This window comes from Triticum urartu, chromosome 3A (assembly GCF_056163025.1).
Source record: "Triticum urartu cultivar PI428250 chromosome 3A, HENAU_Tu73, whole genome shotgun sequence".
Lineage (NCBI taxonomy): Eukaryota > Viridiplantae > Streptophyta > Magnoliopsida > Poales > Poaceae > Triticum > Triticum urartu.
The window spans coordinates 314,713,771-314,730,259 of NC_141875.1; positions in this window are offsets into that span (position 1 = coordinate 314,713,771).

Sequence of the window (16,489 nt, forward strand, 5' to 3'; positions counted from 1 at the left end):
CACAAACGAAGTACGCGAAGTTGCAGCTATGGCGAACTTTTAATCTAAACAAAACCCAAGTCTAAACGACGCCCTAAGGGCTGTATATATGGAGGAAGAGAGGGGAATTTCGTGGCCCTTGAGGGTGGGGTCCGAAACCAACCCTAACTCTTGTTTCCCCACACATACGGACTCTAAAAATAGCCTATACTTAAGTATTGTGAAATTACATGGGCCTGGCCCATTAATAAGGTGACGCAGCACCTAGAATAGCCTATGGACGAATATTATGAAGTGGCATCTTGTATATTTCGTCCATGGCTTCATGCACTCCTTATGGCGGCTTCAAAGTCCTGAAATCATCACTTGTAACTCCGTTCTTGATCCCCTTGCGCATGCCATCAACTCCATTCGTGTTCTTGCTCCAATGTTCATCCTTCTCCAAGCTAGGACCTTCATTTGTAAGAAAAACAAATGTATCCAATTTAGGCAGCATCATAATCTCATGAACATTAGAATCATTACCAAGAAACGAAAGTACCTGGTAATTTAATTGGCGTGCGCGAGCACTAGTAATTGGTCCAGTATATGTAACAGTAGGGGCTGTGGGTGTAACAATGGTATTGATGTCCTCATCACAAACCCTGCCCATTCCACAATCGTAGGCATTTGATATTTTGGAATGGGACAACCTTGTCAAATTTTGCTCATTGATTTTAGCAAGACATGCGTTTGATATTTTTGAATGGGACGCCCTTTGCTGTCAGCAGCGTCGATCAATTTTTTCTTTATTCTTTAGTTGTGAAGTAAATATTGCCTCTGACATGTGAGTCGCTGAGATGCATAATCATCGATTGTTTTGAATGTTCTCTATGAATTGCCAGGCATGTGTGTTTGATTGCAATGTACAAAAACGCTAAAAAGCTGCTCAAACTCTTCGTACTCCTTCTGTTCCTTTTTACTTCGCACATTGTGAAAGTGCATACTTTGTCGTATAAGATTGGTCAACGTAGAGATACTTTGACTATAGACAAAACTTGTATGCAAACTAGAAAGGACCGGAGGGAGTGCATGTGAAACTGCTGCAAACGAGGTGATCACCCTGGGAATAATGCTAGTACGTATTGTTTTGCATGTTCATCCAATGCCAGTGATACAGGAATTCGAACTAATCGAAATAAATTCATTCATACACGGTCGGATTTCATATAAACATGCCGGATTTCATTACATTTCATACATTCTTCAACTAAAAAGGGGTGCGCTACAGGTATAATTAATTAACCGAAGCTACCCACCTGTGTCCCGCTGAGCCGAACAGAAGCTTCAGTGACTTAACTGCAGATGCAGTTGCGTAACTGACATGTGGCCTGTTGGGCCCACATGTCAGTCAGCTAACTGCACCAGCAGTTAAGTAGAAGCAGCGTTCTTCTCTAGCGCAGCTCTCCGACTCCACGTCGCCGCCAAGAAGCTAACCGGCCGTCAATGTTCAACCCGCCTAGCTTGGCTTCAACCGGAGGGTAGCAGCGGTGGCCTTACTTGGACCCGAGCGGCGACGACCTACCATGTTCTACTCTTCCTCGTTTTCTGTGTGGCGCGGCCTCGTTGGCAGCGGGGCGGGGCCTCGGCGGAGCCGGCGATGTCCTCAGTCTCGTTGCCGGTGGGCGGCGCCTCTGCGGAGCGGTGGAAATCCTCCCCCACGTTGCCGGCAGGGTGGGGCCTCGGCTGAGCTGACGATGTCCTCTGCCTCGTTGTTGGTGGGGCGGGGCCTCGGCGGAGCCGGCGATGTCCTCTGCCTCGTTGTTGGCGCCGCGGGGCCTCGGCGGAGCAGGGTCTCATCGACGCCAGCGGAGCGGGCACTCGTCGTAGCCGGCGGTGTCCTCTGCCTCATTGTTGGCGCTGCGGGGCCTCAGCGGAGCAGGGCCTTGTCGACGCCAGCGGAGCGGGGACTCATCGGAGCCGGCGGTGTCCTCTGCCTCAGTGTTGGCGCCGCGGGGCCTCGGCGAAGCAGGGCCTCGTCGATGCCAACGGAGCGGGGACTCGTCGGAGCCGGCATTGTCCTCTGCCTCGTCCTCGGTCTCGCCAAACAGCGCATTGCCCGCTTCATCGCCCTCTTTGTTGGCCTCTTTGTAGGCGGCCGCAGCCTCCGCCACCTGCATGCGGTACCGCCAGTACTCGACGCAGCCCTTGCGGGCGGAGTGGTACGAGTCGAGCAGCGCCTCCTGCTCCGCCTGCTCCACGGCGATCTGCTCCTCCGCCTGCAGGTGCTCCTGGAGGAGATTGTGGTTGTAGGCGGCGTCGACATGCGCCTCCCGGAACTGCTCCTCACGCATCTGCCTCACCCTGTCCATATATTGGGCACGGGCCTCACCGATGGTCATGGTGCAATGCACCGGCGAGGATGGCGCGGAGGAGGGGGTTGGCGCCGAACCGTCGACTACCATGTTCCCCATTGGGACGTCGTCGTCCTCCGGCTGCCTGCCGGCCAGCGGGTCGGTAGCAATGGCTGCCATCTCCTTGTGTTCCGTCGTCCGCCCGTCCCGAAGAGTGCTGGAGTGCAAGGAAGCCATGGTGGGCAGTAGTGGTGTGAACAGGAGAAAGGGAACGGATGCGGATGACTGCGGCTATGGCCGGCGCAGCAATTTATATAGCAATAGTGGGCGGGCGGAGGGACGGACGTGTGGCGCCGGAGTAGCCGCCTCGGCAACCGCGTATCATTAATGTGGGCGGCAGATGGACGGACGGACGGCACTTGTGTTGTTTGAAGGTGGAGGAATCGCCTACACCGGGAAGCGGGGCAGGCGGCGCTGACTGTTTCGGGCAGAAAGCACGCGCGGGCGAGGAGATGACTTTACTTGGAGAGGATAACAATGGGGACCCACCAGGTCCATAGCCTCACGTACGCAAGTGCCTCCTTACTATATATATATATATATACACACACACACACACATATATATATAACTATAATTTATTTTTCTTCCTCCTGGTTTCCTGACATCACGGTCCCACACCATTGTCAACCTATGTAGTACTCCCTCCTTTCCGGTTTATAGGGCTTATCTCAAAATTTTAGTTTTTCCATTTTATAAGGCTCAATTTGGTTGTTCCCCATCACATGTTCAGACTTCAAGGTGCATTAAATCATTGCATGCAAGTATTAAGAGAAAACTGACCAATGCATGCACTTTATGCATGCATACATTGCGATTATGCATTCGTAAACATATTTTTTTAATGAAAACAAGAGCATTAATTGGGTGCTTTTGCAAACTACAAAAAATATTCCACCACTCATCATCTACCTTGGTTGGTGAGATTTTTGAATTGAGCCTTATAAACCGGAAAGGAGGGAGTAGTCAATAAACGAGAGAATTGCACAAGAAGCGGCCGACAGCTGGGACCAAGCAGCTCGAGCAGTATTTGTGTTTTTGAGGTGTGAGCACTGTAGAGTTTTTCGATGGTTAGCCCAGATATTAATTTTTCTCCTCTGAACAACAACAAAAACATCGTTGTAGGTATTAACTGGGCGGGCTATGGCCCGTCTAGCCCAGGCCAGATATCCAGCCCAGATATTAATTTTTTTCAAGCTGAAAATGGCTACCCCAGCTATTTTTTTTAGGAATACCCAGGCAAGGTCAAGTTGTTATTCTCCGCCCCGCTGGGCTGCAAATCTTTCCTAGGAGGGATGCATTAGGCTTAACAAGAAAATGGCCTTTAAGAAATAATAAATGGGATGTAATTATAAAAACTGGGCAGTAACTATAAAAAAAATGCACCAAACACGTGATTACTTTATAAAATATTATTTTTGGATATTGAAAATTTTAATTTCATTAATTGTTGCGAGCGCAATGTTTCGTTGGATTTTTATGTAATATAAATTTATATTGAAATTTTATTTAATCTGACTAGAAATTTCGGGATAAAAATATTTCGGATCCCATCAAAATGTGGGAAATTTTATTGAATTTTGTTTTGAACGGTTGGTTGAAATGGGTTGTACTTTTAACAAACTATAAATGGGCTATAGTAAATTCCATTAGAATTCAAAAATGGTCTAGACATTCTTACAAATCTCAAATGGGCTATAAGTTCTCTGCCACACACTTCTGGCCTTACTAAGTTGACACGTCCCCTAAAAAACAGAGTTGATGCGTATGAAAGGCTTTGTCAACTTATAGTGAACACACGGTTCTAGCAGTAGTGGCCGTTGGATGCCCATCCAACGGATGCCGTGCTTCTTCTTCAATCTCGGATGTTCTAGCTTCACCCGCCCAAAAAATGATTCCTCCCCCTGACATCTGGGGCGCACCGTTTCGGAAGCTGACCTGTGGGCCTACTAAGTTGACGTACCAAGGGCTTTGTCAACTTAGTCAATATAAACGATTCTAGCTGCAATGACCGTATTGATAGAGGCAAAGGTGTCCCGATGTTTCGATGAGATGGTGGCTATCGTTTTCTGTGGGAGTCGACCTTGACGATCCGACTACGAACGTGCGAGACGTCGCGCCTTAGCAATCGCTAAACCAACTTCCGAGGGGTTATTGACCACGCCGGAGCACGATCAACCTAACCACGAGGGCCTGTTTCCTGCGAGCAAACGAAGAACAAGCAAGAAGCTGAGATTGCAATCTGGATATTGCGAATATAAGATGAAAGCTTTATTGATCAAGGTGGGGTTCTGTGACGTCTTGGTCTGGTCGTTGGACACAAACGAAGTACGCGAAGTTGCAGCTATGGCGAACTTTTAATCTAAACAAAACCCAAGTCTAAACGACGCCCTAAAGGCTGTATATATGGAGGAAGAGAGGGGAATTTCGTGGCCCTTGAGGGTGGGGTCCGAAACCAACCCTAACTCTTGTTTCCCCACACATACGGACTCTAAAAATAGCCTATACTTAAGTATTTCGAAATTACATGGGCCTGGCCCATTAATAAGGTGACGCAGCACCTAGAATAGCCTATGGACGAATATTATGAAGTGGCATCTTGTATATTTCGTCCAAGGCTTCATGCACTCCTTATGGCGGCTTCAAAGTCCTGAAATCATCACTTGTAACTCCGTTCTTGATCCCCTTGCGCATGCCATCAACTCCATTCGTGTTCTTGCTCCAATGCTCATCCTTCTCCAAGCTAGGACCTTCATTTGTAAGCAAAACAAATGTATCCAATTTAGGCAGCATCATAATCTCATGAACATTAGAATCATTACCAAGAAACGAAAGTACCTGGTAATTTAATTGGCGTGCGCGAGCTCTAGTAATTGGTCCAGTATATGTAATAGTAGGGGTTGTGGGTGTAACAATGGTATTGATGTCCTCATCATCCTCCCCTTCTTGAAATGAAGTCGTCCTCGACGGAAGCTCATCTTCCTCACCCAAATAAGGCTTCAAATCTGCAATGTTAAAAGTGGGACTAACCCCAAAATCTGCAGGTAGCTCAAGTTTATATGCATTATCATTTATTTTCTCTAAAACCTTAAAAGGACCATCAGCACGTGGCATTAGCTTTGATTTGCGCAGATTAGGAAATCTATCTTTACGCAAATGTAACCAAACAAGATCTCCAGGTGCAAACACAACATGTTTTCTACCCTTATCTCCAGCAAATTTATATTTAGCATTCATACGCTCAATGTTTTCCTTAGTTAACTCATGCATTTTTAAAATCAATTCAGAACGTTCTTTAGCATCAAAATTAACCTTCTCCGAAGATGGAAGAGGCAACAAATCAATAGGTGCACGAGGTAGGAAACCATACACAATTTCAAAAGGGCACATCTTAGTAGTAGAATGCAATGAACGATTATAAGCAAATTCAATATGAGGCAAGCATTCTTCCCACATTTTCTTGTTATTCTTCAAAACAGCCCTAAGCATAGTAGACAATGTTCTATTGACTACTTCAGTTTGTCCATCAGTTTGGGGGTGACAAGTAGTACTAAAAAGCAGCTTAGTCCCCAACTTAGCCCATAAACATCTCCAAAAGTGGCTAAGAAATTTAGTATCACGATCTGAAACAATAGTATTTGGCACACCATGTAAGCGAATAATTTCACGAAAGAACAAATCAGCAACATTAACAGCATCATCACTTTTATGACATGGTATAAAGTGTGCCATTTTCGAGAACCTATCCACGACAACAAATATGCTATCCCTCCCCTTCTTTGTTCGAGGTAAACCTAAAACAAAGTCCATAGATATATCCTCCCAAGGAACACTAGGTACAGGCAAAGGCATATATAAACCATGAGGATTGAGTCGTGACTTAGCTCTTTGACATGTAGTGCAGCGAGCAACAAAACGCTCAACATCCCGTCTCATCTTTGGCCAAAAGAAATGCGTAGCAAGTATATCCTCCGTCTTCTTGACGCCAAAGTGTCCCATTAATCCTCCTCCATGCGCCTCCTGCAATAACAAAAGACGAACGGAGCTAGCTGGAATGCATAGCTTGTTAGCACGAAACACAAATCCATCGTTAAGAACGAACTTGTTCCAAGTTCTCCCTTCCTTACAATTCTGCAATACATCTTTAAATTCAGCATCATTAACATATTGATCCTTGATGGTCTCCAAACCAAATATTTTAAAGTCAAGTTGTGAAAGCATAGTATAACGACGAGACAAGGCATCAGCAATAACATTTTCTTTACCCTTCTTGTGTTTAATGACATAAGGGAAAGTCTCAATGAATTCAACCCATTTAGCATGTCTACGGTTCAGTTTTGCTTGACTTTTAATGTGTTTCAAAGATTCATGATCAGAATGTATAACAAATTCCTTGGGCCATAAATAATGTTGCCATGTTTCTAAGGTCCGAACAAGAGCATATAATTCTTTATCATAAGTAGAATAGTTCAGACTAGGCCCACTCAATTTTTCAGAAAAGTATGCAACAGGTTTTCCATCTTGTAATAACACACCTCCTAATCCAATTCCACTAGCATCACATTCAAGCTCAAAAGTCTTATTGAAATTAGGAAGTTGGAGTAAAGGAGCATGTGTTAACTTATCTTTCAATACCGTGAAGGCTTCTTCCTGTGCGGTACCCCAAACAAAAGGTACATCCTTCTTTGTAAGCTCGTTGAGAGGTGCAGCAATGGTGCTGAAATCTCTCACAAAACGCCTATAGAAACCAGCGAGGCCAAGGAAACTCCTCACTTGTGTGACCGTTTTGGGCTGCGGCCAACTCTCAATAGCTTCAATCTTGGCTTTATCAACTTCAATTCCCTGTGGAGTAACAACATAGCCAAGAAAAGATACTCGGTCGGTGCAAAAGGTGCACTTTCCAAGGTTACCAAACAAACGTGCATCACGTAGAGCAATAAAAACAGCACGTAAATGTTCCAAATGGTCCTCCAAAGATTTGCTATAAATCAATATGTCATCAAAGTAAACTACCACAAATCGTCCAATGAAGGCACGTAAAACTTCGTTCATTAACCTCATGAAAGTACTAGGTGCATTAGTTAACCCAAAAGGCATGACTAACCACTCATATAATCCAAACTTAGTTTTAAATGCTGTTTTCCATTCATCTCCCAATTTCATACGAATTTGATGGTAACCACTACGCAAATCAACTTTGGAGAATATTGTAGAGCCACTCAATTCATCAAGCATATCATCTAGCCTAGGAATAGGATGACGATAACGAATAGTAATATTATTAATGCCTCTACAATCAACGCACATACGCGACGTACCATCCTTTTTCGGCACTAAAATGATAGGAACAGCACAAGGACTAAGGGATTCGCGTATATAACCTTTGTCGAGCAGTTCTTGTACTTGACGCATAATCTCCTTCGTCTCCTCTGGATTGGTACGGTATGGTGCCCGGTTGGGTAATGATGCACCGGGAATTAAGTCAATTTGATGCTCAATCCCGCGAATAGGTGGTAATCCCGATGGCACGTCTTGTGGAAAGACGTCGGCGAACTCCTGCAAAATGTTAGTGACAGCAGGAGGCAAAGAGGAAGGCGCGTCCTCGAATGAAAATAATGCCTCTTTGCACACAAAAGCATAGCAAACAGATTTGCTAAAATCTAGATCATCAATATCAGATTTGGTGGCAAGTAAACATGCACTTTTCAATTTAATTTCAGAAGCAACACTAGATTGTTTATTATTATTAGGCTGCATTTGTTGCTCAAATTCTTTTGCCACAATCTGATTTTCACTCTTAGTTTTCTCCTGTTTTGCTTTATTAGCTCTATTAATATCATCTTTCAAAATGGAATCAGGAGTCATAGGAAGCAAAGTAATATTTTTATCCTTATGAACAAGAGTATATTGATTGTTTCTACCATGGTGAATAGAATTTTTATCAAATTGCCATGGTCTACCAAGTAATAAGGAACATGCTTGCATCGGTACCACATCACAATCAACATAATCAGCATATGTAGAGATGCTAAAATGCACACGAACAGTACGTGTTACCTTAACCTTGCCACTGTTGTTGAACCATTGGATGTAGTAAGGATGTGGATGTGGTCTGGTGGTGAGAGATAGCTTCTCCACCATCTCGATGCTAGCCAAGTTGTTGCAACTCCCTCCATCTATGATCACGCGAACAGAACGTTCCTTCACAACTCCCTTTGTATGGAACAAATTATGCCTCTGATTTTGCTCAGCTTGTGTAACCTGCACACTCAATACACGTTGAGCAACTAAACATTCATACCTGTCAGCATCTTCAGGAGCCATGTATTGCGTCTCATGATCAGAATCGTCTCCACCGTGTTCGTCACGTGTAATAAGAGCCAAAGTCTCCTCACCATAGTCACTAGCGGACTCATACCCACCATCCTCAGTAACAATCATCACACGCTTAGATGGGCATTCTCTCGCATAATGACCTCCACCCTTGCAACGTCGGCAAATAATATCATGTGTTTGCCCTGTTGATGCCATGGATGAAGAAGAGCTCTTTGCAGGCCCAGAAGGTGTGCTCTTGGCAGATAGTGGTGATTGTGCCTGCTTTATTGTATCACGGTTGGAGGTGGCAGCCGACGGAGGCGCCGGTGTAGCAGAACGTGTGGAAGTAGATGATGCACGTGGTGTCCATGAAGAAGGTCGACCTGCAGAAAAGTTAGTCCGCGCCAATGCCTGTCGATCCTGCACTTCACGTTCAGCTTTACAAGCAAGATGGAATAAACGAGTGATATTAGTATACTCCTTATACTCTAGAATCGTCTGAATCTCTCTATTTAAACCACCCATAAAACGTGCAAGCATAGCTTCATTCTCCTCAACAATACCACATCTAATCATGCCAGTTTGTAATTCCTGATAATATTCTTCTACAGAATTTTTTCCCTGTCTTAAGCGCTGCAATTTTTGAAGTAATTCACGTTGATAATATGGTGGAACCCAACGAGTACGCATAGCAGTTTTCAAAGCAGCCCAAGTAGCAGGAATGGGATATAATCTACAATGCTCAGACCACCAAACACATGCAAAACTAGTGAATGCACAAACAGCAGCAGGAACACGTCTCTCCTCGGGATATTGTAAACATGTAAAACGTTGTTCAGTTTCTAACTCCCAAGTAAGATATATATCAGGAACATATCTACCCTCAAATGGTGGAATATTCAATTTTAGTTTAGGGAGATGGTCATGATCTCGTACCTGAGGGTGAGCCCTACCATTGCCATTATTTGCATGTGGACGACCTGATGGTTGCGGAGCTGGTGGTGGCACGTAGTTCTGAGTTTGATCAACCTCATCCTCATAATCTCCCACATAATCATCCTCCTCCGCATCAGCAGCAGGAGCCACAGAAGTAGCAACAGCAGCACCAACAGTTTGGCCAGGTGCAAGAGGGAGACGGCTCGCTCGGCGGAGGGCTGTTTCACGATGTGGAGGTAGTCGTCGTTGTTGTTGTTGTAGAGGTGCGTTAGGTGCAGCCGGTGGTGGTGGTGGAAGACGCGCGAGCAATTCATTAAACCTGTTATCGAGCTTTGTTTCGAACGTCTTCTCCATGTCATCTATCTTCTCCATGGCCTCTTCAAATCTGTTTAGCACATCCTGCACCTGTCCATTCATCATTTGCTGAAATTTATCATGCAACTCCTGATTCGTCATGTTCTCCCAGTCAGTCTCGTCGGCTTGTGATCCTGCCATGGTTAGCAACAATAGAAAAACACACAAGAATATGATCCTACAGAATACTAACAAGAGGTGGTGGTGGCGGGTGTCACAAATCCGTCAAGCAAATCTCAAATTCTTACCAGTTCTTACCCAGCAGCAGGCGGTGATCGGCAACCGTTGTAGTCAAAAACTCTCAAAAGCTTGGATAGAGCGATTGCCAGGGAGAGTCAAACGCACGACGTAGATGTATGTGGAGCTGGGAAGGCTTATAGTATGGTAGCAAAAAGGGTCAGCAATAATCAATTCAGAGATGCAAAGTTGAATAAACGCTCAACGACGGTACTGTGCTGGTCCTAGGCTAGACCGTGCTAGAGACGCGAGCCTAGAACACTAACAAAATCACGGCGCTGTACGTAAATAAGGGAAAAGCACACTCTGGAACTTTTTTTTTTCGCTTTTTTTTTTGCGCTCCTCTTTTTTTTTTTGCGCTCTTTTTTTTTTTGCGAAAAATTACTATAATGGCGAGTGTCTCAAAACTCTTCCCTCGTCAAACTGATAGGATGGGCACGAAATTTTGGCCTAAAAACTGCCCGGGGGTCTCCAGACTTTTTTTTTTTCCGAGACCTGCGCAGGCAAGGAAACACGAATCGGAATTGAGATTGATCTCAAGAACAAACCTAATATGAGAAGAACTCGGATTGGTGGTGGATATATGGTGGTGGTATATGGCAGCGGTGGTGGTATATGGTAGCGGTGGTGGTATATGGATAGAGATTGATGGTGGTATATGGATACGGATTGGTGGTGGTATATGGATATGGATTCAGAGCGGTGGCGGATAAGCAAAAGTGGTAGATGGGCGATGATAATGGTGCAGCGGCGGCGTGACAACTTGTGACCAGAACTCGAAACTCTAAAAGACTAGACTCTAAGACCAGCAACTTGACACGACGATGCAACCGCAAATTCAACAAAGCAAAAACCCTAAAAAGATTATGCAAAGGCTCAGATTGGTTCGGATATGATGAACTAACCCTAATTTTTTTTGTGTGGCTTTTTCGTGGACTGTAGGTATGAAGAACAGACTCGATCTAATCTACGAAAAACTGTAAAATCTCACCGAGCAACCTGGAAATCTGATACCACTTGATAGAGGCAAAGGTGTCCCGATGTTTCGATGAGATGGTGGCTATCGTTTTCTGTGGGAGTCGACCTTGACGATCCGACTACGAACGTGCGAGACGTCGCGCCTTAGCAATCGCTAAACCAACTTCCGAGGGGTTATTGACCACGCCGGAGCACGATCAACCTGACCACGAGGGCCTGTTTCCTGCGAGCAAACGAAGAATAAGCAAGAAGCTGAGATTGTAATCTGGATATTGCGAATATAAGATGAAAGCTTTATTGATCAAGGTGGGGTTCTGTGACGTCTTGGTCTGGTCGTTGGACACAAACGAAGTACGCGAAGTTGCAGCTATGGCGAACTTTTAATCTAAACAAAACCCAAGTCTAAACGACGCCCTAAAGGCTGTATATATGGAGGAAGAGAGGGGAATTTCGTGGCCCTTGAGGGTGGGGTCCGAAACCAACCCTAACTCTTGTTTCCCCACACATACGGACTCTAAAAATAGCCTATACTTAAGTATTTCGAAATTACATGGGCCTGGCCCATTAATAAGGTGACGCAGCACCTAGAATAGCCTATGGACGAATATTATGAAGTGGCATCTTGTATATTTCGTCCAAGGCTTCATGCACTCCTTATGGCGGCTTCAAAGTCCTGAAATCATCACTTGTAACTCCGTTCTTGATCCCCTTGCGCATGCCATCAACTCCATTCGTGTTCTTGCTCCAATGCTCATCCTTCTCCAAGCTAGGACCTTCATTTGTAAGCAAAACAAATGTATCCAATTTAGGCAGCATCATAATCTCATGAACATTAGAATCATTACCAAGAAACGAAAGTACCTGGTAATTTAATTGGCGTGCGCGAGCTCTAGTAATTGGTCCAGTATATGTAACAGTAGGGGCTGTGGGTGTAACAATGGTATTGATGTCCTCATCACGTATGATGTCCATCCAACGGCCGTTGTGCTTCTTCAACCTCTGGTCTTCTTGCTCTAGCCGCCCAAAGCAGCGCCGGTCGTGCCGCCTGCTCCTGCCTCCCGTGGCTGGCTATGCTGCCGCGAAGGCCTCACCGCCCCTACTACTCCCACCGCTGGCCAGGCCATCCCTCCACTCACCCACACCCCATGTTATTCTGCGGCGACGGCAGCACAGCCGAACAAGTGAACCCTCGTACTCCTCTCCGCGTGTGCATCCACTGCCGCGTCTTCCCTAGCTCCGCGTCGTCCCCTTCCTAGGCCTCACCGTCGTCCACCGCCCTGGTGCTCTCGGCGCGGCGTGGTCAACGTGGTCAAGGAACGACTTCCATCGGACGTGGACTGTACGTGGAGAGGCTGACAGCTGGGTCCACGGCAGCCGCAAGGAAGTGCCTCCTTATTACGCACAAAATAACAATTCCTCCACCTGACAGCGAGGACCCACCGGACGGGCCACCGTATTTCGCAAAAAATATGATCCGCCCCCTGACTGCTGGGACCCATGAGCTACATCTTCGCACGCAAGGAAGTGCGTCCGGGAAAAAACGATTCGCCCCCCTGACTACTGGGACCCACCAGCTACATCTTCGCATGCAAGGAAGTGCGTCCGGAAAAAAAATGATTTGCCCCCGACTGCTGGGATCCACCAGCTACACCTTCGCACGCAAGGAAGTGCGTCCAGGCAAAAAAACGATTCGCCCCCCTGACTGCTGGGACCCAGCAGCTACACCTTCGCACGCAAGGAAGTGCGTCCGGGCAAAAAAACAAAATGATTCACCCCCCTGACTGCTGGGACCCACCAGCTACATCTTCGCAGGCAAGGAAGTGCCTGACAGTCAGGACCCACCTGGTCGAAGCGTACATAGCGTTCATTCTGGTCGCGAACGTGTACGTACATACTGGTCGATGTAGAGGCGCGCACGTGTTGTAGTAGAGGCGCGCACGTGTCACAGTAGAGGCGCGCACGTAGCATGTACACGTACATACAGCGGCCATGGTGCAAGAAAGAAAATACGGCCACGTATGTGTACATACGGGCAGGGTCTCGAACGCCTACTCGCGCATACGTACGGCTAGGGCTCGTGTACATCGCTGGGTCGGAACGGAGAAACAGCGTCGTCGTCGTGTTCATGGGGAGGAAACGGAATGCGTCGTGTTCATGGGGAGGCAACGGAATGCGTCGTGTTCATCGGGAGGCAACGGAATGCGTTGTGTTCATCGGGAGGCAACGGAACGCGTGGGAGCCAACCGGCTGGGTCGGAACGGAATGTGTGGTCGTGTTCATCGAGAGGGCTTGGACGGAATAGGCGATAGAAATGAGGCCTGGCGTACCGCAGAACGGAGGAAACGGACCTCGTACGGTCGAAACGGGGGTCATGTTGATCGGGAGGGGTGTGGCATATCGCAAAATAGAGGAAAGGGACCTCCTACGGTCAAAACGGGGGTCCTATTGATCGGGAGGGGTGTGGCGTACCGCAAAACGGACGAAACGGACCTCCTACGGTCGAAACGGGGGTCCTGTTAATCGGGAGGGGTGTGGCGTACCGCAAAACGGGACTCCACGGGATATTGTTCATCTCCACCGTCGACCTCCTCCAGCCTCCACGGGCTACCGTCGACCTCCTCCAGCCTCCACGGGCTCCTGTTCATCCAGCCTCCACCACGCGCTACTCCATCGGCTATTGTTCAACCACCCCTCCATCGTATACTGTTCATCCAGCCCTCCACACCACGGGGTCCTGTTCAACCACCCCTCCACCGTCTATTGTTCATCCAGCCCTCCACACCACGGGGTCCTGTTCATCCAGAGGCAATGCCACCGCTCACTGTTCATCCAACCCCCCCCCCCCCCCGCAACGCTCACTGTTCATCCAATCGATCGGCTTCAGTTAGCAGCAGTAGCGAAGGAATGCTCGATCGGGTTCAGTTAACAGCCATCGATCGATCGCTCAGGTTCAGTAACGCGTAGCCTGTAGTGCAATCGCTCGGGTTCAGTTAGAGCCCAACGCCTCGCTCGGGTTCAGTTAGAGCCAACACCTCGCACACACGCGCGTACGTGTACGAGAGAAACGCGCATCGCTCGGCCCCCGACCTCCCACCGTAACCGGGAACTCCCCGAAATTTTCCTCGCCCTCGCTTCTACCACGGTTTTTTCTATCATGGACGGCCCAAAGAATGTCATGCAGCTGCGTCTCCGGCCCGCCTAGGACGAAAAGCCCATTTTCTGTCATGATTTTTTGTCATAGAAGTAGGAGCCCACCACATCTATGATCATATCGGGTTTTGTCACAATTATGGTCATAGAAGTGTCATATGTATGACAGAAAAAAATTTCATTCGGCCCAAAATGTCATAGATGTGTCTTTTTTTGTAGTGTGATGTGAGACTATCTTCTCCTTTTTGTCTTCTCCACAACCACCATTCTATTCCACCTATAGTGATATATCCATGGCTCACGCTCATATATTGCATGAAGATTGAAAAAGTTTGAGAACATCAAAAGTATGAAACAACTGTTTGGCTTGTCATCGGGGTTGTGCGTGATTTAAATATTTTGTGTGGTGAAGATAGAGCATAGCCAGACTATATGATTTTGCAGGGATAGCTTTCTTTGGCCATGTTATTTTGAGAAGACATGATTACTTGGTTAGTATGCTTGAAGTATTATTATTTTATGTCAATATTTAACTTTTGTCTTGAATCTTATGGATCTGAATATTCTTGCCACAATAAAGAGAACTACATGGATAAATATGTTCGGTAGCATTCCACATCAAAAATTCTATTTTTATCATTCACCTACTCGAGGACGAGCAGGAATTAAGCTTGGGGATGCTGATACGTCTCCAACGTATCAATAATTTTTTATTGTTCCATGCTATTATATTATCAACCTTGGATGTTTTATATGCATTTATATGCTATTTTATATGATTTTTGGGACTAACCTATTAACCTAGAGCCCAATGCCAGTTTCTGTTTTTTCCTTGTTTTAGAGTATCGCAGAAAAGGAAAATCAAACGGAGTCCAATTGACCTGAAACTTCACGGAACTTTTTTTTGGACCAGAAGAAGCCCACGGAGTATCGGAGTTGGACCAGGAGAGTCCCAGGCTGCCCACGAGGGTGGGGGCGCGCCCACCCCCCTGGGCGTGCCCCCTGCCTCATGGACAGCTCGGAGGTCCACCGACGTACTTCTTCCTCCCATATATACCCATATACCCTAAAAACTTCGGGGAGCATAATAGATCAAGAGTTCCGCCGCCAGAAGCCTCTATAGCCACCGAAAACCAATCTAGACCCATTCCGGCACCCTGCCAGAGGGGGGAATCCCTCTCCCGTGGCCATCTTCATCATCCTAGTGCTCTCCATGACGAGGAGGGAGTAGTTCTCCCTCAGGGCTGAGGGTATGTACCAGTAGCTATGTGTTTGATCTCTCTCTCTCATGTTCTTGAGGTGTTACGATCTAGATGTATCGCGAGCTTTGCTATTATATTTGGATCCTATGAGGTTTCTCCCCCTCTACTCTCTTGTAATGGATTGAGTTTTCCCTTTGAAGTTATCTTATCGGATTGAGTCTTTAAGGATTTGAGAACACTTGATGTATGTCTTGCATGTGCTTATCTATGGTGACAATGGGATATCACGTGATCCACTTGATGTATGTTTTGGTGATCAACTTGCGGGTTCCGCCCATGAACCTATGCATAGGGGTTGGCACACGTTTTCGTCTTGACTCTCCAGTAGAATCTTTGGGGCACTCTTTGAAGTACTTTGTGTTGGTTGAATAGATGAATCTGAGATTGTGTGATGCATATCGTATAATCATACCCACGGATACTTGAGGTGACATTGGAGTATCTAGGTGGCATTAGGGTTTTGGTTGATTTGTGTATTAAGGTGTTATTCTAGTACGAACTCTATGATAGATTGAACGGAAAGAATAGCTTCATGTTATTTTACTATGGACTCTTGAATCGATCGATCAGAAAGGATAACTTTGAGGTGGTTTCGTACCCTACCATAATCTCTTCATTTGTTCTCCGCTATTAGTGACTTTGGAGTGACTCTTTGTTGCATGTTGAGGGATAGTTATATGATCCAGTTATGTTATTATTGTTGAGAGGACTTGCACTAGTGAAAGTATGAACCCTAGGCCTTGTTTCAACGCATTGCAATACCATTTGTGCTCACTTTTATCATTAGTTACCTTGCTGTTTTTATATTTTCAGATTACAAAAACCTTTATCTACCATCCATATACCACTTGTATCACCATCTCTTCGCCGAACTAGTGCACCTAT